Genomic DNA, 26,283 nt, shown 5'->3' with positions numbered 1-26,283 from the left:
GATTGCCCTGTTAATATTTTTGGAATGCCTCAGCATTCTTGAGCATGGGTGGACTTTTCACACATTTAAAGCATTTCATGCAAATTGAACCATTATAATGTTTTCTGAAAGTAGAAAATGATGCAATACTTGTAAAAGCATAGAATCACACTATGCAATTATCTCCTGAAGCACTGGTCACTTGAAACTACCCCAACAATGAGCACTTACCTATTACAACAGACAAGTCAGTGCCATTATGAGGGTACCGATAGTAACAAATTAAAATCTTTTCCATTTTGAAGACTACAATTCTGTGGAATCAGAGGAGGATATTTCCAACCAGAGACACCAGGGGCATGCTGCCTGCAGTCAGGCTGAGCTGATCTGAGCAGTTTGGTTAACAGCAACCATTATACATATGTCCATGCCTCTTTGGCTTTGCCTGTGGTCGTTGGTTCCTGGGTAGTTTTGAAAGGCCATTAATCTTTGATTTCCCTGTTAATATCTTTTGAATGCCTCAGCATTCTTGAGCATAGGTGGACTTTTCACACATTTAAAGCATTTCATGCAAATTCAACCATTATAATGTTTTCTGAAAGTAGAAAATGATGCAATCCTTGTTAAAGCATAGAATCACACTATGCACAAAATCAAAGTTCGCAAGGCCAAATCTTTGGGCAAAACAGCACGCTCTAGTGTTTAAAATGGGATTCTGCTGTAATCAAGGCAGTGGGAGAACCCACTGATGAACAATCACCACCAAGACAGCCCCAAAGTAAAGCACTTATTCTTACATGGAATCGCAAATGCTTCTCTTTGTAGTCATCTAGGGAGTCTCCTTCAAATGAAACACAACTAAATACAAACCAGATGGACACAGGAAAGTCAGTCAGCAAACATTTACCCCAACTTGATAGCACTTTCTGCTTTGGTTAAAAAGAAAGATGCTAAAGTTAGAGTAGACATCAGCTGGTTTTCACTCAAGGAGGCAAGGAATTGAAAAAGTGGCTATGGACATGGAATCGCAAATGCTTCTCTTTATAGTCATCTAGGGAGTCTCCTTCAAATGAAACACAACTAAATACAAACCAGATGGACACAGGGAAGTCAGTCAGCAAACATTTACCCCAACTTAATAGCACTTTCTGCTTTGGTTGAAAAGAAAGATGCTAAAGTTAGAGTAGACATCAGCTGGTTTCACTCAAGGAGGCAAGGAATTGAAAAAGTGGCTACAGAGGTGGATGCAAAATTGGTTCCAAATTTTGCAATTCTATTCAGCATTTAAAGTTACAAGTTTGGATCAGAGGTATATGTCTGCAAAATAAGAAATAAAAATTAAATTAAAAAATCACAAGATTGGAAACTATAAGAAATAGAAAATAGGTGAAGCCTTGACTGCTCTTCATTTCCTCATTACTACTACCCCAAAGAGAAGCACTTATGAACATAGGACCAATCAATGCTCCCATTTGAAGTTATCTTAATGAGATGAATACTGTGATTAAATGATCATTGCATTTAGAACTCAGTTTGGCGTCCCAGAAAGCAATTATCTCCTGAAGCACTGGTCACTTAAAACTACCCCAACAATGAGCACTTACCTATTACAACAGACAAGTCAGTGCCATTATGAGGGTACTGATAGTGACAAATTAAAATCTTTTCCATTTAGAAGACTACGATTCTGTGGAATCAGAGGAGGACATTTCCAACCAGAGACACCAGGAGCATGCTGCCTGCAGTCAGGCTGAGCTGATCTGAAAAGTTTGGTTAACAACAACCATTATAAATATGTCCATGCCTCTTTGGCTTTGCTGTGGTCGTTGGTACCTGTGTAGTTTTGAAAGGCCATTAGTCTTTGATTGCCCTGTTAATATTTTTAGAATGCCTCAGCATTCTTGAGCATGGGTGGACTTTTCACACATTTAAAGCATTTCATGCAAATTGAACCATTATAATGTTTTCTGAAAGTAGAAAATGATGCAATACTTGTTAAAGCATAGAATCACACTATGCACAAAATCAAAGTTTGCAAGGCCAAATCTTTGGGAAAAACAGCACGCTCTAGTGTTTAAATTGGGATTATGCTGTAATCAAGGCAGTGGGAGAACCCACTGATGAACAATCACCAGCAAGACAGCCCCAAAGTAAAGCACTTATTCTTACATGGAATCGCAAATGCTTCTCTTTGTAGTCATCTAGGGAGTCTCCTTCAAATGAAACACAACTAAATACAAACCAGATGGACACAGGGAAGTCAGTCAGCAAACATTTATTAAAAATTAAATAAAAAAATCACAAGATTGGAAACTATAAGAAATATAAAATAGGTGAAGCCTTAACTGCTCTTCATTTCCTCATTACTACTACCCCAAAGAGAAGCACTTATGAACATAGGACAAATCAATGCTCCCATTTGAAGTAATTTAATGAGATGAATACTGTGATTAAATGATCATTGCATTTAGAACTCAGTTTGGTGTCTCAGAAAGCAATTATCTCCTGAAGCACTGGTCACTTGAAACTACCCCAACAATGAGCACTTACCTATTACAACAGACAAGTCAGTGCCATTATGAGGGTACCGATAGTGACAAATTAAAATCTTTTCCATTTTGAAGACTACAATTCTGTGGAATCAGAGGAGGATATTTCCAACCAGAGACACCAGGGGCATGCTGCCTGCAGTCAGGCTGAGCTGATCTGAGCAGTTTGGTTAACAGCAGCCATTATTAAAACTACCCCAACAATGAGCACTTACCTATTACAACAGACAAGTCAGTGCCATTATGAGGGTACCGATAGTCACAAATTAAAATCTTTTCCATTTTGAAGACTACAATTCTGTGGAATCAGACGAGGATATTTCCAACCAGAGACACCAGGGGCATGCTGCCTGCAGTCAGGCTGAGCTGATCTGAGCAGTTTGGTTAACAGCAACCATTATACATATGTCCATGCCTCTTTGGCTTTGCCTGTGGTCGTTGGTTCCTGGGTAGTTTTGAAAGGCCATTAATCTTTGATTGCCCTGTTAATATCTTTGGAATGCCTCATCATTCTTGAGCATGGGTGGACTTTTCACACATTTAAAGCATTTCATGCAAATTCAACCATTATAATGTTTTCTGAAAGTAGAAAATGATGCAATCCTTGTTAAAGCATAGAATCACACTATGCACAAAATCAAAGTTCGCAAGGCCAAATCTTTGGGCAAAACAGCACGCTCTAGTGTTTAAATTGGGATTCTGCTGTAATCAAGGCAGTGGGAGAACCCACTGATGAACAATCACCACCAAGACAGCCCCAAAGTAAAGCACTTATTCTTACATGGAATCGCAAATGCTTCTCTTTGTAGTCATCTAGGGAGTCTCCTTCAAATGAAACACAACTAAATACAAACCAGATGGACACAGGGAAGTCAGTCAGCAAACATTTAACCCAACTTGATAGCACTTTCTGCTTTGGTTGAAAAGAAAGATGCTAAAGTTGGAGTAGACATCGGCTGGTTTTCACTCAAGGAGGCAAGGAATTAAAAAAGTGGCTACAGAGGAGGATGAGAAATTGTGTCCAAATTTTGCAATTTTATTCCGCTTTTAAAGTTACAAGTTTGGATCAGAGGTATATGTCTGCAAAATAAGAAATAAAAATTAAATTAAAAAATCACAATAATGGAAACTATAAGGAATAGAAAATATGGGACGCCTTGACTGCTCTTTATTTCCTCATTACTACTACCCCAAAGAGAAGCACTTATGAACATAGGACCAATCAATGCTCCCATTTGAAGTTATCTTAATGAGATGAATACTGTGATTAAATGATCATTGCATTTAGAACTCAGTTTGGCGTCCCAGAAAGCAATTATCTCCTGAAGCACTGGTCACTTAAAACTACCCCAACAATGAGCACTTACCTATTACAATAGTCAAGTCAGTGCCAATATGAGGGTACCGATAGTGACAAATTAAAATCTTTTCCATTTAGAAGACTACAATTCTGTGGAATCAGAGGAGGACATTTCCAACCAGAGACACCAGGAGCATGCTGCCTGCAGTCAGGCTGAGCTGATCTGAACAGTTTGGTTAACAGCAACCATTATAAATATGTCCATGCCTCTTTGGCTTTGCTGTGGTCGTTGGTACCTGGGTAGTTTTGAAAGGCCATTAGTCTTTGATTGCCCTGTTAATATTTTTGGAATGCCTCAGCATTCTTGAGCATGGGTGGACTTTTCACACATTTAAAGCATTTCATGCAAATTGAACCATTATAATGTTTTCTGAAAGTAGAAAATGATGCAATACTTGTTAAAGCATAGAATCACACTATGCACAAAATCAAAGTTTGCAAGGCCAAATCTTTGGGCAAAACAGCACGCTCTAGTGTTTAAAATGGGATTCTGCTGTAATCAAGGCAGTGGGAGAACCCACTGATGAACAATCACCACCAAGACAGCCCCAAAGTAAAGCACTTATTCTTACATGGAATCGCAAATGCTTCTCTTTGTAGTCATCTAGGGAGTCTCCTTCAAATGAAACACAACTAAATACAAACCAGATGGACACAGGAAAGTCAGTCAGCAAACATTTACCCCAACTTGATAGCACTTTCTGCTTTGGTTAAAAAGAAAGATGCTAAAGTTAGAGTAGACATCAGCTGGTTTTCACTCAAGGAGGCAAGGAATTGAAAAAGTGGCTATGGACATGGAATCGCAAATGCTTCTCTTTATAGTCATCTAGGGAGTCTCCTTCAAATGAAACACAACTAAATACAAACCAGATGGACACAGGGAAGTCAGTCAGCAAACATTTACCCCAACTTGATAGCACTTTCTGCTTTGGTTGAAAAGAAAGATGCTAAAGTTAGAGTAGACATCAGCTGGTTTCACTCAAGGAGGCAAGGAATTGAAAAAGTGGCTACAGAGGTGGATGCAAAATTGGTTCCAAATTTTGGAATTCTATTCAGCATTTAAAGTTACAAGTTTGGATCAGAGGTATATGTCTGCAAAATAAGAAATAAAAATTAAATTAAAAAATCACAAGATTGGAAACTATAAGAAATAGAAAATAGGTGAAGCCTTGACTGCTCTTCATTTCCTCATTACTACTACCCCAAAGAGAAGCACTTATGAACATAGGACCAATCAATGCTCCCATTTGAAGTTATCTTAATGAGATGAATACTGTGATTAAATGATCATTGCATTTAGAACTCAGTTTGGCGTCCCAGAAAGCAATTATCTCCTGAAGCACTGGTCACTTAAAACTACCCCAACAATGAGCACTTACCTATTACAACAGACAAGTCAGTGCCATTATGAGGGTACTGATAGTGACAAATTAAAATCTTTTCCATTTAGAAGACTACAATTCTGTGGAATCAGAGGAGGACATTTCCAACCAGAGACACCAGGAGCATGCTGCCTGCAGTCAGGCTGAGCTGATCTGAACAGTTTGGTTAACAGCAACCATTATAAATATGTCCATGCCTCTTTGGCTTTGCTGTGGTCGTTGGTACCTGGGTAGTTTTGAAAGGCCATTAGTCTTTGATTGCCCTGTTAATATTTTTGGAATGCCTCAGCATTCTTGAGCATGGGTGGACTTTTCACACATTTAAAGCATTTCATGCAAATTGAACCATTATAATGTTTTCTGAAAGTAGAAAATGATGCAATACTTGTTAAAGCATAGAATCACACTATGCACAAAATCAAAGTTTGCAAGGCCAAATCTTTGGGAAAAACAGCACGCTCTAGTGTTTAAATTGGGATTATGCTGTAATCAAGGCAGTGGGAGAACCCACTGATGAACATTCACCAGCAAGACAGCCCCAAAGTAAAGCACTTATTCTTACATGGAATCGCAAATGCTTCTCTTTGTAGTCATCTAGGGAGTCTCCTTCAAACAAAACACAACTAAATACAAACCAGATGGACACAGGGAAGTCAGTCAGCAAACATTTACCCCAACTTGATAGCACTTTCTGCTTTGGTTGAAAAGAAAGATGCTAAAGTTAGAGTAGACATCAGCTGGTTTTCACTCAAGGAGGCAAGGAATTGAAAAAGTGGCTATGGACATGGAATCGCAAATGCTTTTCTTTGTAGTCATCTAGGGAGTCTCCTTCAAATGAAACACAACTAAATACAAACCAGATGGACACAGGGAAGTCAGTCAGCAAACATTTACCCCAACTTGATAGCACTTTCTGCTTTGGTTGAAAAGAAAGATGCTAAAGTTAGAGTAGACATCAGCTGGTTTTCACTCAAGGAGGCAAGGAATTGAAAAAGTGGCTACAGAGGTGGATGCAAAATTGGTTCCAAATTTTGCAATTCTATTCAGCATTTAAAGTTACAAGTTTGGATCAGAGGTATATGTCTGCAAAATAAGAAATAAAAATTAAATTAAAAAATCACAAAATTGGAAACTATAAGAAATAGAAAATAGGTGAAGCCTTAACTGCTCTTCATTTCCTCATTACTACTACCCCAAAGAGAAGCACTTATGAACATAGGACAAATCAATGCTCCCATTTGAAGTAATCTTAATGAGATGAATACTGTGATTAAATGATCATTGCATTTAGAACTCAGTTTGGTGTCTCAGAAAGCAATTATCTCCTGAAGCACTGGTCACTTGAAACTACCCCAACAATGAGCACTTACCTATTACAACAGACAAGTCAGTGCCATTATGAGGGTACCGATAGTAACAAATTAAAATCTTTTCCATTTTGAAGACTACAATTCTGTGGAATCAGAGGAGGATATTTCCAACCAGAGACACCAGGGACATGCTGCCTGCAGTCAGGCTGAGCTGATCTGAGCAGTTTGGTTAACAGCAACCATTATACATATGTCCATGCCTCTTTGGCTTTGCCTGTGGTCGTTGGTTCCTGGGTAGTTTTGAAAGGCCATTAGTCTTTGATTGCCCTGTTAATATCTTTGGAATGCCTCAGCATTCTTGAGCATGGGTGGACTTTTCACACATTTAAAGCATTTCATGCAAATTGAACCATTATAATGTTTTCTGAAAGTAGAAAATGATGCAATCCTTGTTAAAGCATAGAATCACACTATGCACAAAATCAAAGTTCGCAAGGCCAAATCTTTGGGCAAAACAGCACGCTCTAGTGTTTAAAATGGGATTCTGCTGTAATCAAGGCAGTGGGAGAACCCACTGATGAACAATCACCAGCAAGACAGCCCCAAAGTAAAACACTTATTCTTACATGGAATCGCAAATGCTTCTCTTTGTAGTCATCTAGGGAGTCTCCTTCAAATGAAACACAACTAAATACAAACCAGATGGACACAGGGAAGTCAGTCAGCAAACATTTAACCCAACTTGATAGCACTTTCTGCTTTGGTTGAAAAGAAAGATGCTAAAGTTGGAGTAGACATCGGCTGGTTTTCACTCAAGGAGGCAAGGAATTAAAAAAGTGGCTACAGAGGAGGATGAGAAATTGTGTCCAAATTTTGCAATTTTATTCCGCTTTTAAAGTTACAAGTTTGGATCAGAGGTATATGTCTGCAAAATAAGAAATAAAAATTAAATTAAAAAAGCACAATAATGGAAACTATAAGAAATAGAAAATATGGGACGCCTTGACTGCTCTTTATTTCCTCATTACTACTACCCCAAAGAGAAGCACTTATGAACATAGGACCAATCAATGCTCCCATTTGAAGTTATCTTAATGAGATGAATACTGTGATTAAATGATCATTGCATTTAGAACTCAGTTTGGCGTCCCAGAAAGCAATTATCTCCTGAAGCACTGGTCACTTAAAACTACCCCAACAATGAGCACTTACCTATTACAATAGTCAAGTCAGTGCCAATATGAGGGTACCGATAGTGACAAATTAAAATCTTTTCCATTTAGCAGACTACAATTCTGTGGAATCAGAGGAGGACATTTCCAACCAGAGACACCAGGAGCATGCTGCCTGCAGTCAGGCTGAGCTGATCTGAACAGTTTGGTTAACAGCAACCATTATAAATATGTCCATGCCTCTTTGGCTTTGCTGTGGTCGTTGGTACCTGGGTAGTTTTGAAAGGCCATTAGTCTTTGATTGCCCTGTTAATATTTTTGGAATGCCTCAGCATTCTTGAGCATGGGTGGACTTTTCACACATTTAAAGCATTTCATGCAAATTGAACCATTATAATGTTTTCTGAAAGTAGAAAATGATGCAATACTTGTTAAAGCATAGAATCACACTATGCAATTATCTCCTGAAGCACTGGTCACTTGAAACTACCCCAACAATGAGCACTTACCTATTACAACAGACAAGTCAGTGCCATTATGAGGGTACCGATAGTAACAAATTAAAATCTTTTCAATTTTGAAGACTACAATTCTGTGGAATCAGAGGAGGATATTTCCAACCAGAGACACCAGGGGCATGCTGCCTGCAGTCAGGCTGAGCTGATCTGAGCAGTTTGGTTAACAGCAACCATTATACATATGTCCATGCCTCTTTGGCTTTGCCTGTGGTCGTTGGTTCCTGGGTAGTTTTGAAAGGCCATTAATCTTTGATTGCCCTGTTAATATCTTTTGAATGCCTCAGCATTCTTGAGCATGGGTGGACTTTTCACACATTTAAAGCATTTCATGCAAATTCAACCATTATAATGTTTTCTGAAAGTAGAAAATGATGCAGTCCTTGTTAAATCATAGAATCACACTATGCACAAAATCAAAGTTCGCAAGGCCAAATCTTTGGGTAAAACAGCATGCTCTAGTGTTTAAATTGGGATTCTGCTGTAATCAAGGCAGTGGGAGAACCCACTGATGAACAAGCACCAGCAAGACAGCCCCAAAGTAAAGCACTTATTCTTACATGGAATCGCAAATCCTTCTCTTTGTAGTCATCTAGGGAGTCTCCTTCAAATGAAACAAAACTAAATACAAACCAGTTGGACACAGGGAAGTCAGTCAGCAAACATTTACCCCAACTTGATAGCACTTTCTGCTTTGGTTGAAAAGAAAGATGCTAAAGTTAGAGTAGACATCAGCTGGTTTTCACTCAAGGAGGCAAGGAATTGAAAAAGTGGCTACAGAGGAGGATGGAAAATTGTGTACAAATTTTGCAATTTTATTCAGCATTTAAAGTTACAAGTTTGCATCAGTGGTATATGTCTGCAAAATAAGAAATAAAATTTAAATAAAAAAAATCACAAGAATGGAAACTATAAGAAATAGAAAATAAGTGAAACCTTGACTGCTCTTCATTTCCTCATTACTAATACCCCAAAGAGAAGCACTTATGAACATAGGACCAATCAATGCGCCCATGTGAAGTAATCTTAATGGGATGAACACTGTGATTCAATGATCATTGCATTTAGAACTCAGTTTGGCGTCCCAGAAAGCAATTATCTCCTGAAGCACTGGTCACTTGAAACTACCCCAACAAAGAGCACTTACCTATTACAACAGCCAAGTCAGTGCCATTATGAGGGTACCGATAGTGACAAATTGAAATCTTTTCCATTTTGAAGACTACAATTCTGTGGAATCAGAGGAGGACATTTCCAACCAGGGGCATGCTGCCTGCAGTCAGGCTGAGCTGATCTGAGCAGTTTGGTTAACAGCAACCATTATAAATATGTCCATGCCTCTTTGGCTTTGCTGTGGTCGTTGGTACCTGGGTAGTTTTGAAAGGCCATTAATCTTTGATTGCCCTGTTAATATCTTTGGAATGCCTCAGCATTATTGAGCACGGGTGGACTTTTCACACATTTAAAGCATTTCATGCAAATTCAACCATTATAATGTTTTCTGAAAGTAGAAAATGATGCAGTCCTTGTTAAATCATAGAATCACACTATGCACAAAATCAAAGTTCGCAAGGCCAAATCTTTGGGTAAAACAGCATGCTCTAGTGTTTAAATTGGGATTCTGCTGTAATCAAGGCAGTGGGAGAACCCACTGATGAACAAGCACCAGCAAGACAGCCCCAAAGTAAAGCACTTATTCTTACATGGAATCGCAAATCCTTCTCTTTGTAGTCATCTAGGGAGTCTCCTTCAAATGAAACAAAACTAAATACAAACCAGTTGGACACAGGGAAGTCAGTCAGCAAACATTTACCCCAACTTGATAGCACTTTCTGCTTTGGTTGAAAAGAAAGATGCTAAAGTTAGAGTAGACATCAGCTGGTTTTCACTCAAGGAGGCAAGGAGTTGAAAAAGTGGCTACAGAGGAGGATGCAAAATTGTGTACAAATTTTGCAATTTTATTCAGCATTTAAAGTTACAAGTTTGGATCAGTGGTATATGTCTGCAAAATAAGAAATAAAATTTAAATAAAAAAATCACAAGAATGGAAACTATAAGAAATAGAAAATAAGTGAAACCTTGACTGCTCTTCATTTCCTCATTACTACTACCCCAAAGAGAAGCACTTATGAACATAGGACCAATCAATTCTCCCATTTGAAGTAATCTTAATGGGATGAACACTGTGATTCAATGATCATTGCATTTAGAACTCAGTTTGGCGTCCCAGAAAGCAATTATCCCCTGAAGCACTGGTCACTTGAAACTACCCCAACAAAGAGCACTTACCTATTACAACAGCCAAGTCAGTGCCATTATGAGGGTACCGATAGTGACAAATTGAAATCTTTTCCATTTTGAAGACTACAATTCTGTGGAATCAGAGGAGGACATTTCCAACCAGGGGCATGCTGCCTGCAGTCAGGCTGAGCTGATCTGAGCAGTTTGGTTAACAGCAACCATTATAAATATGTCCATGCCTCTTTGGCTTTGCTGTGGTCGTTGGTACCTGGGTAGTTTTGAAAGGCCATTGATCTTTGATTGCCCTGTTAATATCTTTGGAATGCCTTAGCATTATTGAGCATAGGTGGATTTTTCACACATTTAAAGCATTTCATGCAAACTCAACCATTATAATGTTTTCTGAAAGTAGAAAATGATGCAGTCCTTGTTAAATCATAGAATCACACTATGCACAAAATCAAAGTTCGCAAGGCCAAATCTTTGGGTAAAACAGCACGCTCTAGTGTTTAAATTGGGATTCTGCTGTAATCAAGGCAGTGGGAGAACCCACTGATGAACAATCACCAGCAAGACAGCCCCAAAGTAAAGCACTTATTCTTACATGGAATCACAAATGCTTCTCTTTGTAGTCATCTAGGGAGTCTCCTTCAAATGAAACAGAACTAAATACAAACCAGTTGGACACAGGGAAGTCAGTCAGCAAACATTTACCCCAACTTGATAGCACTTTCTGCTTTGGTTGAAAAGAAAGATGCTAAAGTTAGAGTAGACATCAGCTGGTTTTCACTCAAGGAGGCAAGGAATTGAAAAAGTGGCTACAGAGGAGGATGCAAAATTGTGTCCAAATTTTGCAATTTTATTCAGCATTTAAAGTTACAAGTTTGGATCAGAGGTATATGTCTGCAAAATAAGAAATAAAATTTAAATAAAAAAAATACAAGAATGGAAACTATAAGAAATAGAAAATAAGTGAAGCCTTGACTGCTCTTCATTTCCTCATTACTAATACCCCAAAGAGAAGCACTTATGAACATAGGACCAATCAATGCTCCCATTTGAAGTAATCTTAATGGGATGAATACTGTGATTAAATGATCATTGCATTTAGAACTCAGTTTGGCGTCCCAGAAAGCAATTATCTCCTGAAGCACTGGTCACTTGAAACTACCCCAACAAAGAGCACTTACCTATTACAACAGCCAAGTCAGTGCCATTATGAGGGTACCGATAGTGACAAATTGAAGTCTTTTCCATTTTAAAGACTACAATTCTGTTGAATCAGGGGAGGACATTTCCAACCAGGGGCTTGCTGCCTGCAGTCAGGCTGAGCTGATCTGAGCAGTTTGGTTAACAGCAACCATTATAAATATGTCAATGCCTCTTTGGCTTTGCTGTGGTCGTTGGTACCTGGTTAGTTTTGAAAGGCCATTAATCTTTGATTGCCCTGTTAATATCTTTGGAATGCCTCAGCATTATTGAGCATGGGTGGACTTTTCACACATTTAAAGCATTTCATGCAAATTCAACCATTATAATGTTTTCTGAAAGTAGAAAATGATGCAGTCCTTGTTAAATCATAGAATCACACTATGCACAAAATCAAAGTTCGCAAGGCCAAATCTTTGGGTAAAACAGCACGCTCTAGTGTTTAAATTGGGATTCTGCTGTAATCAAGGCAGTGGGAGAACCCACTGATGAACAATCACCAGCAAGACAGCCCCAAAGTAAAGCACTTATTCTTACATGGAATCGCAAATGCTTCTCTTTGTAGTCATCTAGGGAGTCTCCTTCAAATAAAATAGAACTAAATACAAACCAGTTGGACACAGGGAAGTCAGTCAGCAAACATTTACCCCAACTTGATAGCACTTTCTGCTTTGGTTGAAAAGAAAGATGCTAAAGTTAGAGTAGACATCAGCTGGTTTTCACTCAAGGAGGCAAGGAATTGAAATAGTGGCTACAGAGGAGGATGCAAAATTGTGTCCACATTTTGCAATTTTATTCAGCATTTAAAGTTACAAGTTTGGATCAGAGGTATATGTCTGCAAAATAAGAAATAAGATTTAAATAAAAAAATCACAAGAATGGAAACTATAAGAAATAGAAAATAAGTGAAGCCTTGACTGCTCTTCATTTCCTCATTACTACTACCCCAAAGAGAAGCACTTATGAACATAGGACCAATCAATGCTCCCATTTGAAGTAATCTTAATGGTAGGAATACTGTGATTAAATGATCATTGCATTTAGAACTCAGTTTGGCGTCCCAGAAAGCAATTATCTCCTGAAGCACTGGTCACTTGAAACTACCCCAACAAAGAGCACTTACCTATTACAACAGCCAAGTCAGTGCCATTATGAGGGTACCGATAGTGACAAATTAAAATCTTTTCCATTTTGAAGACTACAATTCTGTGGAATCAGATGAGGACATTTCCAACCAGGGGCATGCTGCCTGCAGTAAGGCTGAGCTGATCTGAGCAGTTTGGTTAACAGCAACCATTATAAATATGTCCATGCCTCTTTGGCTTTGCTGTGGTCGTTGGTACCTGGTTAGTTTTGAAAGGCCATTAATCTTTGATTGCCCTGTTAATATCTTTGGAATGCCTCAGCATTATTGAGCATGGGTGGACTTTTCACACATTTAAAGCATTTCATGCAAATTCAACCATTATAATGTTTTCTGAAAGTAGAAAATGATGCAGTCCTTGTTAAATCATAGAATCACACTATGCACAAAATCAAAGTTTGCAAGGCCAAATCTTTGGGAAAAACAGCACGCTCTAGTGTTTAAATTGGGATTATGCTGTAATCAAGGCAGTGGGAGAACCCACTGATGAACATTCACCAGCAAGACAGCCCCAAAGTAAAGCACTTATTCTTACATGGAATCGCAAATGCTTCTCTTTGTAGTCATCTAGGGAGTCTCCTTCAAATTAAACAGAACTAAATACAAACCAGATGGACACAGGGAAGTCAGTCAGCAAACATTTACCCCAACTTGATAGCACTTTCTGCTTTGGTTGAAAAGAAAGATGCTAAAGTTAGAGTAGACATCAGCTGGTTTTCACTCAAGGAGGCAAGGAATTGAAAAAGTGGCTATGGACATGGAATCGCAAATGCTTTTCTTTGTAGTCATCTAGGGAGTCTCCTTCAAATGAAACACAACTAAATACAAACCAGATGGACACAGGGAAGTCAGTCAGCAAACATTTACCCCAACTTGATAGCACTTTCTGCTTTGGTTGAAAAGAAAGATGCTAAAGTTAGAGTAGACATCAGCTGGTTTTCACTCAAGGAGGCAAGGAATTGAAAAAGTGGCTACAGAGGTGGATGCAAAATTGGTTCCAAATTTTGCAATTCTATTCAGCATTTAAAGTTACAAGTTTGGATCAGAGGTATATGTCTGCAAAATAAGAAATAAAAATTAAATTAAAAAATCACAAAATTGGAAACTATAAGAAATAGAAAATAGGTGAAGCCTTAACTGCTCTTCATTTCCTCATTACTACTACCCCAAAGAGAAGCACTTATGAACATAGGACAAATCAATGCTCCCATTTGAAGTAATCTTAATGAGATGAATACTGTGATTAAATGATCATTGCATTTAGAACTCAGTTTGGTGTCTCAGAAAGCAATTATCTCCTGAAGCACTGGTCACTTAAAACTACCCCAACAATGAGCACTTACCTATAACAACAGACAAGTCAGTGCCATTATGAGGGTACGGATAGTGACAAATTAAAATCTTTTCCATTTTGAAGACTACAATTCTGTGGAATCAGAGGAGGACATTTCCAACCAGAGACACCAGGAGCATGCTGCCTGCAGTCAGGCTGAGCTGATCTGAACAGTTTGGTTAACAGCAACCATTATAAATATGTCCATGCCTCTTTGGCTTTGCTGTGGTCGTTGGTACCTGGGTAGTTTTGAAAGGCCATTAGTCTTTGATTGCCCTGTTAATATCTTTGGAATGCCTCAGCATTCTTGAGCATGGGTGGACTTTTCACACATTTAAAGCATTTCATGCAAATTGAACCATTATAATTTTTTCTAAAAGTAGAAAATGATGCAATACGTGTTAAAGCATAGAATAACACTATGCACAAAATCAAAGTTTGCAAGGCCAAATCTTTGGGCAAAACAGCACGCTCTAGTGTTTAAATTGGGAATATGCTGTAATCAAGGCAGTGGGAGAACCCACTGATGAACAATCACCAGCAAGACAGCCCCAAATAAAGCACTTATTCTTACATGGAATCGCAAATGCTTCTCTTTGTAGTCATCTAGGGAGTCTCCTTCAAATGAAACACAACTAAATACAAACCAGATGGACACAGGGAAGTCAGTCAGCAAACATTTACCCAGACTTGATAGCACTTTCTGCTTTGGTTGAAAAGAAAGATGCTAAAGTTAGAGTAGACATCGGCTGGTTTTCACTCAAGGAGGCAAGGAATTAAAAAAGTGGCTACAGAGTAGGATGAGAAATTGTGTCCAAATTTTGCAATTTTATTCCGCTTTTAAAGTTACAAGTTTGGATCAGAGGTATATGTCTGCGAAATAAGAAATACAAATTAAATTAAAAAATCACAATAATAGAATCACACTATGCACAAAATCAAAGTTCGCAAGGCCAAATCTTTGGGCAAAACAGCACGCTCTAGTGTTTAAATTGGGATTCTGCTGTAATCAAGGCAGTGGGAGAACCCACTGATGAACAATCACCACCAAGACAGCCCCAAAGTAAAGCACTTATTCTTACATGGAATCGCAAATGCTTCTCTTTGTAGTCATCTAGGGAGTCTCCTTCAAATTAAACAGAACTAAATACAAACCAGATGGACACAGGAAAGTCAGTCAGCAAACATTTACCCCAACTTGATAGCACTTTCTGCTTTGGTTGAAAAGAAAGATGCTAAAGTTAGAGTAGACATCAGCTGGTTTTCACTCAAGGAGGTAAATAATTGAAAAAGTGGCTACAGAGGAGGATGCAAAATTGGTTCCAAATTTTGCAATTCTATTCAGCATTCAGCTGCTTAATAATCTACTAAGGGAATCAGTCTCTCGAGACTGACCTCTGGTGTAAGATGCCCCGAAGGGGCGGCGAGCATCTCAGCTCCGCTACGCACGCGGGCGGAAAATACTGAGAACATTGCTCGCTGGAGGCGGCTGCGCCCTGGAACTCTGGCAGGGTTGGCAGACCGGCCCCCAGAGGGCGCTGAGGCGAGACGGGCACCGTGTAATGCGGTGTATGCCGCTCTACCCCAGTAGGGGCCGCCCTCACACCGAAACGTGTCAGGACTTCTTAACCGAGGGCCTCCCAGCCTGAAGTACGGCTCTCAGATCCGCCTTAGGCTGGGAAAACCCTGTTTCAGAGCGTTGCTTCAGCCTCCGGTCCCTGACGTTAGACTGAGAGATATATGTCTGCAAAATAAGAAATAAAAATTAAATAAAAAAATCACAAGATTGGAAACTATAAGAAATAGAAAATAGGTGAAGCCTTAACTGCTCTTCATTTCCTCATTACTACTACCCCAAAGAGAAGCACTAATGAACATAGGACAAATCAATGCTCCCATTTGAAGTAATCTTAATGAGATGAATACTGTGATTAAACGATCATTGCATTTAGAACTCAGTTTGGTGTCTCAGAAAGCAATTATCTCCTGAAGCACTGGTCACTTGAAACTACCCCAACAATGAGCACTTACCTATTACAACAGACAAGTCAGTACCATTATGAGGGTATCGATAGTGACAAATTAAAATCTTTTCCATTTTGAAGACTACAATTCTGTGGAATCAGAGGAGGACATTTCCAACCAGAGACACCAGGAGCATGCTGCCTGCAGTCAGGCTGAGCTGATCTGAACAGTTTGGTTAACAGCAACCATTATAAATATGTCCATGCCTCTTTGGCTTTGTTGTGGTCGTTGGTACCTGGGTAGTTTTGAAAGGCCATTAGTCTTTGATTGCCCTGTTAATATCTTTGGAATGCCTCAGCATTCTTGAGCATGGGTGGACTTTTCACACTTTTAAAGCATTTCATGCAAATTGAACCATTATAATGTTTTCTGAAAGTAGAAAATGATGCAATACTTGTTAAAGCATAGAATCACACTATGCACAAAATCAAAGTTCGCAAGGCCAAATCTTTGGGCAAAACAGCACGCTCTAGTTTTTAAATTGGGATTCTGCTGTAATCAAGGCAGTGGGAGAACCCACTGATGAACAATCACCACCAAGACAGCCCCAAAGTAAAGCACTTATTCTTAGATGGAATCGCAAATGCTTCTCTTTGTAGTCATCTAGGGAGTCTCCTTCAAATGAAACAACTAAATATAAACCAGATGGACACAGGGAAGTCAGTCAGCAAACATTTACCCCAACTTGATAGCACTTTCTGCTTTGGTTGAAAAGAAAGATGCTAAAGTTAGAGTAGACATCGGCTGGTTTTCACTCAAGGAGGCAAGGAATTTAAAAAGTGGCTACAGAGGAGGATGAGAAATTGTGTCCAAATTTTGCAATTTTATTCCGCATTTAAAGTTACAAGTTTGGATCAGAGGTATATGTCTGCAAAATAAGAAATACAAATTACATTAAAAAAATCACAATAATGGAAACTATAATTAATAGAAAATATGGGAAGCCTTGACTGCTCTTCATTTCCTCATTACTACTACCCCAAAGAGAAGCACTTATGAACATAGGACCAATCAATGCTCCCATTTGAAGTTATCTTAATGAGATGAATACTGTGATTAAATGATCATTGCATTTAGAACTCAGTTTGGCGTCCCAGAAAGCAATTATCTCCTGAAGCACTGGTAACTTAAAACTACCCCAACAATGAGCACTTACCTATTACAACAGACAAGTCAGTGCCATTATGAGGGTACGGATAGTGACAAATTAAAATCTTTTCCATTTTGAAGACTACAATTCTGTGGAATCAGAGGAGGATATTTCCAACCAGAGACACCAGGGGCATGCTGCCTGCAGTCAGGCTGAGCTGATCTGAGCAGTTTGGTTAACAGCAACCATTATAAATATGTCCATGCCTCTTTGGCTTTGCCTGTGGTCGTTGGTTCCTGGGTAGTTTTGAAAGGCCATTAGTCTTTGATTGCCCTGTTAATATCTTTGGAATGCCTCATCATTCTTGAGCATGGGTGGACTTTTCACACATTTAAAGCATTTCATGCAAATTGAACCATTATAATGTTTTCTGAAAGTAGAAAATGATGCAATACTTGTTAAAGCATAGAATCACACTATGCACAAAATCAAAGTTTGCAAGGCAAATCTTTGGGCAAAACAGCACGCTCTAGTGTTTAAATTGGGATTCTGCTGTAATCAAGGCAGTGGGAGAACCCACTGATGAACAATCACCAGCAAGACAGCCCCAAAGTAAAGCACTTATTCTTACATGGAATCGCAAATGCTTCTCTTTGTAATCATGTCAATGTCAATGTCACCTTTATTTATATAGCGCTTTAAACAAAATACATTGCGTCAAAGCAACTGAACAACATTCATTAGGAAAACAGTGTCAATAATGCAAAAATGATAGTTAAAGGCAGTTCATCATTGGATTCAGTTATGTCATCTCTGTTCAGTTAAATAGTGTCTGTGCATTTATTTGCAATCAAGTCAACGATATCGCTGTATATGAAGTGTCCCCAACTAAGCAAGCCAGAGGCGACAGCGGCAAGGAACCGAAACTCCATCGGTGATAGAATAGAGAAAAAAACCTTGGGAGAAACCAGGCTCAGTTGGGGGGCCAGTTCTCCTCTGACCAGACGAAACCAGTAGTTCAATTCCAGGCTGCAGCAAAGTCAGATTGTGCAGAAGAATCATCTGTTTCCTGTGGTCTTGTCCTGGTGCTCCTCTGAGACAAGGTCTTTACAGGGGATCTGTATCTGGGGCTCTAGTTGTCCTGGTCTCCGCTGTCTTTCAGGGATGTAGAGGTCCTTTCTAGGTGCTGATCCACCATCTGGTCTGGATACGTACTGGATCCGGGTGACTGCAGTGACCCTCTGATCTGGACACAGACTGGATCTGATGGCCACGGTGACCTCGGAACAAGAGAAACAGACAAATATTAGCGTAGATGCCATTCTTCTAATGATGTAGCAAGTACATAGGTTGTTATGGGAAGTGTTTCCGGTTCCGGTTTACCTAATTAATGCAGCCTAAAAATCCTTTAACGGATTTGGATAATAAAAGCATATTAGTATGTTATGTGTATGCCAGGTTAAAGAGATGGGTCTTTAATCTAGATTTAAACTGCAAGAGTGTGTCTGCCTCCCGAACAATGTTAGGTAGGTTATTCCAGAGTTTGGGCGCCAAATAGGAAAAGGATCTGCCGCCTGCAGTTGATTTTGATATTCTAGGTATTATCAAATTGCCTGAGTTTTGAGAACGTAGCGGACGTAGAGGATTATAATGTAAAAGGAGCTCATTCAAATACTGAGGTGCTAAACCATTCAGGGCTTTATAAGTAATAAGCAATATTTTAAAATCTATGCGATGCTTAGCCCGGACCGGGCTAATATGGTCATACTTCCTGGTTCTAGTAAGAACTCTTGCTGCTGCATTTTGGACTAGCTGTAGTTTGTTTACTAAGCGTGCAGAACAACCACCCAATAAAGCATTACAATAATCTAACCTTGAGGTCATAAATGCATGGATTAACATTTCTGCATTTGACATTGAGAGCATAGGCCGTAATTTAGATATATTTTTGAGATGGAAAAATGCAGTTTTACAAATGCTAGAAACGTGGCTTTCTAAGGAAAGATTGCGATCAAGTAGCACACCTAGGTTCCTAACTGATGACGAAGAATTGATAGAGCAACCATCAAGTCTTAGACAGTGTTCTAGGTTATTACAAGCAGAGTTTTTAGGTCCTATAATTAACACCTCTGTTTTTTCAGAATTTAGCAGTAAGAAATTACTCGTCATCCAGTTTTTTATATCGACTATGCAATCCATTAGTTTTTCAAATTGGTGTGTTTCACCGGGCTGCGAAGAAATATAGAGCTGAGTATCATCAGCATAACAGTGAAAGCTAACACCATGTTTCCTGATGATATCTCCCAAGGGTAACATATAAAGCGTGAAGAGTAGCGGCCCTAGTACTGAGCCTTGAGGTACTCCATACTGCACTTGTGATCGATAGGATACATCTTCATTCACTGCTACGAACTGATGGCGGTCATATAAGTACGATTTAAACCATGCTAATGCACTTCCACTGATGCCAACAAAGTATTCAAGTCTATGCAAAAGAATGTTGTGGTCAATTGTGTCAAACGCAGCACTAAGATCCAATAAAACTAATAGAGAGATACACCCACAATCAGATGATAAGAGCAGATCATTTGTAACTCTAAGAAGAGCAGTCTCAGTACTATGATACGGTCTAAATCCTGACTGGAAATCCTCACATATACCATTTTTCTCTAAGAAGGAATATAATTGTGTGGATACCACCTTTTCTAGTATCTTGGACAGAAAAGGGAGATTCGAGATTGGTCTATAATTAAATAGTTCTTTGGGGTCAAGTTGTGGTTTTTTGATGAGAGGCTTAATAACAGCCAGTTTGAAGGTTTTGGGGACATGTCCTAGTGACAATGAGGAATTAATAATAGTCAGAAGAGGATCTATGACTTCTGGAAGCACCTCTTTCAGGAGCTTAGATGGTATAGGGTCTAACATACATGTTGTTGGTTTAGATGATTTAACAAGTTTATACAATTCTTCCTCTCCTATGGTAGAGAATGAGTGGAACTGTTCCTCAGGGGGTCTATAGTGCACTGTCTGATGTGATACTGTAGCTGACGGCTGAATGGTTGCAATTTTATCTCTAATAGTATCGATTTTAGAAGTAAAGTAGTTCATAAAGTCATTACTACTGTGGTGTTGGGAAATGTCAACACTTGTTGAGGCTTTATTTTTCGTTAATTTAGCCACTGTATTGAATAAATACCTGGGGTTATGTTTGTTTTCTTCTAAAAGAGAAGAAAAGTAATCGGATCTAGCAGTTTTTAATGCTTTTCTGTAGGATATGTTACTTTCCCGCCAAGCAATACGAAATACCTCTAGTTTTGTTTTCCTCCAGCTGCGCTCCATTTTTCGGGCTGCTCTCTTTAGGGTGCAAGTATGCTCATTATACCATGGTGTCAAACTGTTTTCCTTAACCTTCCTTAAGCGTAAAGGAGCAACTTTATTTAAAGTGCTAGAAAAGAGAGAGTCCATAGTTTCTGTTACATCATCAAGTTGTTCTGAGGTTTTGGATATGCTAAGGAATTTGGATACATCAGGAAGATAACTTAAAAAGCAGTCTTTTGTGTTAGAAGTGATGGTTCTTCCATACTTGTAACAAGAAGTAGAATTTACAATTTTGGCTATATGAATTTTGCAAAGAACTAAATAATGATCTGAGATATCATCACTTGGCTGAATAATTTCAACACCATCAACATCAATTCTATGTGACAGTATTAAATCTAGAGTATGATTTCGACAATGAGTAGGTCCTGAAACGTGTTGTCTAACACCAATAGAGTTCAGAATGTCTATAAATGCTGATCCCAATGCATCGTTTTCATTATCAACATGGATATTAAAATCACCAACTATTAAAACTTTATCTGCAGCCAGAACTAACTCGGATGTAAAATCACCAAACTCTTTAATAAAGTCTGTATGGTGCCCTGGTGGCCTGTATACAGTAGCCAGTACAAACATAACAGGGGATTTATCATTAACATTTGTTTCTTTGGATAATGTTATATGAAGTACCATTACTTCAAACGAGTTATACTTGTAGCCTGCCCTCTGAGAAATCCTGAAAACGTTGTTATAAATTGAAGCAACACCTCCACCTTTGCCTTTTAGACGTGGCTCATGTTTATAACAGTAATCTTGGGGGGTGGACTCATTTAAAATAATGTAATCATCAGGTTTTAGCCAGGTTTCTGTCAAACAGAGTACATCTATATTATGATCAGTGATCATATTATTTACAAAAAGTGTTTTCGTAGAAAGGGATCTGATATTCAATAAGCCAAGCTTTATCATTTGTTTATCCATATTGCTTCTGTTTTTTATTTGTTGAACCTCAATTAAATTGTTAATCTTAACTTGGTTTGGACGTTTTTTGTATTTTCTAGTTCGGGGAACAGACACAGTCTCTATAGTGTGATATCTAGGTGAAAGAGTCTCTATGTGCTGAGAATTAACTGACCTCTGTGACGGGAGGCAGCTAGCAGACGGTCGGTTTAGCCAGTCTGTCTGCTTCCTGACCTGGGCCCCAGTTAGTCAGGTATAAACACTAAGACTATTTGCCATATTTCTAGAGAGAAGAGTGGCGCCACCCCAGGAGGGATGAAGACCATCTCTTTTAAACAGGTCAGGTCTGCCCCAAAAGCTCGTCCAATTGTCTATGAAACCTATGTTATTCTGTGGGCATCACTTAGACATCCAGCCATTGAGTGATGACAATCTGCTATGCATCTCATCACCACGGTAAGCAGGGAGGGGACCAGAGCATATTACAGTGTCTGACATCGTGCTTGCAAGTTCACACACCTCTTTAATGTTATTTTTAGTGATCTCCGACTGGCGAAGTCGAACATCATTAGCGCCGGCATGAATAACAATCTTACTGTATTTACGTTTAGCATTAGCCAGCACTTTTACATTTGCCAAGATGTCAGGCGCTCTGGCTCCCGGTAAACATTTGACTATGGTGGCTGGTGTCTCTATATTCACGTTCCGTACAATAGAATCACCAATAACTAGAGCACTTTCATCAGGTTTCTCAGTGGGTGCATCACTGAGTGGGGAGAACCTGTTTAATGTTTTGATCGGAACAGAAGAGCGCTGTTTTGACCCACGACTACGCTGCCTCACCGTCACCCAGTTGCCCTGCTGCTGGGGCTGTTTCCGGAACCGAACAATGTACAGGAATCCCTGAGCTAGACGCACCCAAAGCCGTATCTAGAGCCCTAACATTTTTACTATCCTCAATTAAAGTTTGGATGCGTGTCTCTAATTCTGAAATCTTCTCTGTCAGCCTAACTATTTCCCTGCATATATCACATGTGAATCCCTCATCAGCGACAGAGATAGATAAACTGTACATGTGGCAAGAGGTGCAATAAACAATGATAGGAGAAGCCATTACTCACCGTGCTTGATGAAATATTCTTACTGCGGCTGTTTGATGAACTTGTGAAAAACTGGAGCGAGGGAGAGGAGAAAAGAAAACAGCGATAGGTTCGAATGAAAACGCTAATGACAAGCTAACGAGTGCTAACGCTTTGCAGGTGTACTGTACTCACGGAAATAAAATAAAAGTGAACGATCAAAGTTAATCTGATAAGATTGATAGATAATATCAGTCATCTAGGGAGTCTCCTTCAAATGAAACACAACTAAATACAAACCAGATGGACACAGGGAAGTCAGTCAGCAAACATTTACCCCAACTTGATAGCACTTTCTGCTTTGGTTGAAAAGAAAGATGCTAAAGTTAGAGTAGACATCAGCTGGTTTTCACTCAAGGAGGCAAGGAATTGAAAAAGTGGCTACAGAGGTGGATGCAAAATTGGTTCCAAATTTTGCAATTCTATTCAGCATTTAAAGTTACAAGTTTGGATCAGAGGTATATGTCTGCAAAATAAGAAATAAAAATTAAATAAAAAAATCACAAGATTGGAAACTATAAGAAATATAAAATAGGTGAAGCCTTAACTGCTCTTCATTTCCTCATTACTACTACCCCAAAGAGAAGCACTTATGAACATAGGACAAATCAATGCTCCCATTTGAAGTAATCTTAATGAGATGAATACTGTGATTAAATGATCATTGCATTTAGAACTCAGTTTGGTGTTTTAGAAGGCAATTATCTCCTGAAGCACTGGTCACTTGAAACTGCCCCAACAATGAGCACTTACCTATTACAACAGACAAGTCAGTGCCATTATGAGGGCACCGATAGTCACAAATTAAAATCTTTTCCATTTTGAAGACTACAATTCTGTGGAATCAGACGAGGATATTTCCAACCAGAGACACCAGGGGCATGCTGCCTGCAGTCAGGCTGAGCTGATCTGAGCAGTTTGGTTAACAGCAACCATTATACATATGTCCATGCCTCTTTGGCTTTGCCTGTGGTCATTGGTTCCTGGGTAGTTTTGAAAGGCCATTAATCTTTGATTGCCCTGTTAATATCTTTGGAATGCCTCAGCATTCTTGAGCATGGGTGGACTTTTCACACATTTAAAGCATTTCATGCAAATTCAACCATTATAATGTTTTCTGAAAGTAGAAAATGATGCAATCCTTGTTAAAGCATAGAATCACACTATGCACAAAATCAAAGTTCGCAAGGCCAAATCTTTGGGCAAAACAGCACACTCTAGTGTTTAAATTGGGATTCTGCTGTAATCAAGGCAGTGGGAGAACCCACTGATGAACAATCACCACCAAAACAGCCCCAAAGTAAAGCACTTATTCTTACATGGAATCGCAAATGCTTCTCTTTGTAGTCATCTAGGGAGTCTCCTTCAAATGAAACACAACTAAATACTAACCAGATGGACACAGGGAAGTCTGTCAGCAAACATTTACCCCAACTTGATAGCACTTTCTGCTTTGGTTGAAAAGAAAGATGCTAAAGTTAGAGTAGACATCGGCTGGTTTTCACTCAAGGAGGCAAGGAATTAAAAAAGTGGCTACAGAGGAGGATGAGAAATTGTGTCCAAATTTTGCAATTTTATTCCGCTTTTAAAGTTACAAGTTTGGATCAGAGGTATATGTCTGCAAAATAAGAAATAAAAATTAAATTAAAAAATCACAATAATGGAAACTATAAGAAATAGAAAATATGGGAAGCCTTGACTGCTCTTTATTTCCTCATTACTACTACCCCAAAGAGAAGCACTTATGAACATAGGACCAATCAATGCTCCCATTTGAAGTTATCTTAATGAGATGAATACTGTGATTAAATGATCATTGCATTTAGAACTCAGTTTGGCGTCCCAGAAAGCAATTATCTCCTGAAGCACTGGTCACTTAAAACTACCCCAACAATGAGCACTTACCTATAACAACAGACAAGTCAGTGCCATTATGAGGGTACCGATAGTGACAAATTAAAATCTTTTCCATTTAGAAGACTACAATTCTGTGGAATCAGAGGAGGACATTTCCAACCAGAGACACCAGGAGCATGCTGCCTGCAGTCAGGCTGAGCTGATCTGAACAGTTTGGTTAACAGCAACCATTATAAATATGTCCATGCCTCTTTGGCTTTGCTGTGGTCGTTGGTACCTGGGTAGTTTTGAAAGGCCATTAGTCTTTGATTGCCCTGTTAATATCTTTGGAATGCCTCAGCATTCTTGAGCATGGGTGGACTTTTCACACATTTAAAGCATTTCATGCAAATTGAACCATTATAATGTTTTCTGAAAGTAGAAAATGATGCAATACTTGTTAAAGCATAGAATCACACTATGCACAAAATCAAAGTTTGCAAGGCCAAATCTTTGGGCAAAACAGCACGCTCTAGTGTTTAAATTGGGATTATGCTGTAATCAAGGCAGTGGGAGAACCCACTGATGAACAATCACCACCAAAACAGCCCCAAAGTAAAGCACTTATTCTTACATGGAATCGCAAATGCTTCTCTTTGTAGTCATCTAGGGAGTCTCCTTCAAATGAAACACAACTAAATACTAACCAGATGGACACAGGGAAGTCTGTCAGCAAACATTTACCCCAACTTGATAGCACTTTCTGCTTTGGTTGAAAAGAAAGATGCTAAAGTTAGAGTAGACATCGGCTGGTTTTCACTCAAGGAGGCAAGGAATTAAAAAAGTGGCTACAGAGGAGGATGAGAAATTGTGTCCAAATTTTGCAATTTTATTCCGCTTTTAAAGTTACAAGTTTGGATCAGAGGTATATGTCTGCAAAATAAGAAATAAAAATTAAATTAAAAAATCACAATAATGGAAACTATAAGAAATAGAAAATATGGGAAGCCTTGACTGCTCTTTATTTCCTCATTACTACTACCCCAAAGAGAAGCACTTATGAACATAGGACAAATCAATGCTCCCATTTGAAGTTATCTTAATGAGATGAATACTGTGATTAAATGATCATTGCATTTAGAACTCAGTTTGGCGTCCCAGAAAGCAATTATCTCCTGAAGCACTGGTCACTTAAAACTACCCCAACAATGAGCACTTACCTATTACAACAGACAAGTCAGTGCCATTATGAGGGTACCGATAGTGACAAATTAAAATCTTTTCCATTTAGAAGACTACAATTCTGTGGAATCAGAGGAGGACATTTCCAACCAGAGACACCAGGAGCATGCTGCCTGCAGTCAGGCTGAGCTGATCTGAACAGTTTGGTTAACAGCAACCATTATAAATATGTCCATGCCTCTTTGGCTTTGCTGTGGTCATTGGTACCTGGGTAGTTTTGAAAGGCCATTAGTCTTTGATTGCCCTGTTAATATCTTTGGAATGCCTCAGCATTCTTGAGCATGGGTGGACTTTTCACACATTTAAAGCATTTCATGCAAATTGAACCATTATAATGTTTTCTGAAAGTAGAAAATGATGCAATACTTGTTAAAGCATAGAATCACACTATGCACAAAATCAAAGTTTGCAAGGCCAAATCTTTGGGAAAAACAGCACGCTCTAGTGTTTAAATTGGGATTATGCTGTAATCAAGG

This window comes from Carassius carassius, chromosome 35, assembly GCF_963082965.1.
Source record: "Carassius carassius chromosome 35, fCarCar2.1, whole genome shotgun sequence".
In the NCBI taxonomy this organism is placed as follows: domain Eukaryota; kingdom Metazoa; phylum Chordata; class Actinopteri; order Cypriniformes; family Cyprinidae; genus Carassius; species Carassius carassius.
This window is presented reverse-complemented; position numbering follows the sequence as displayed.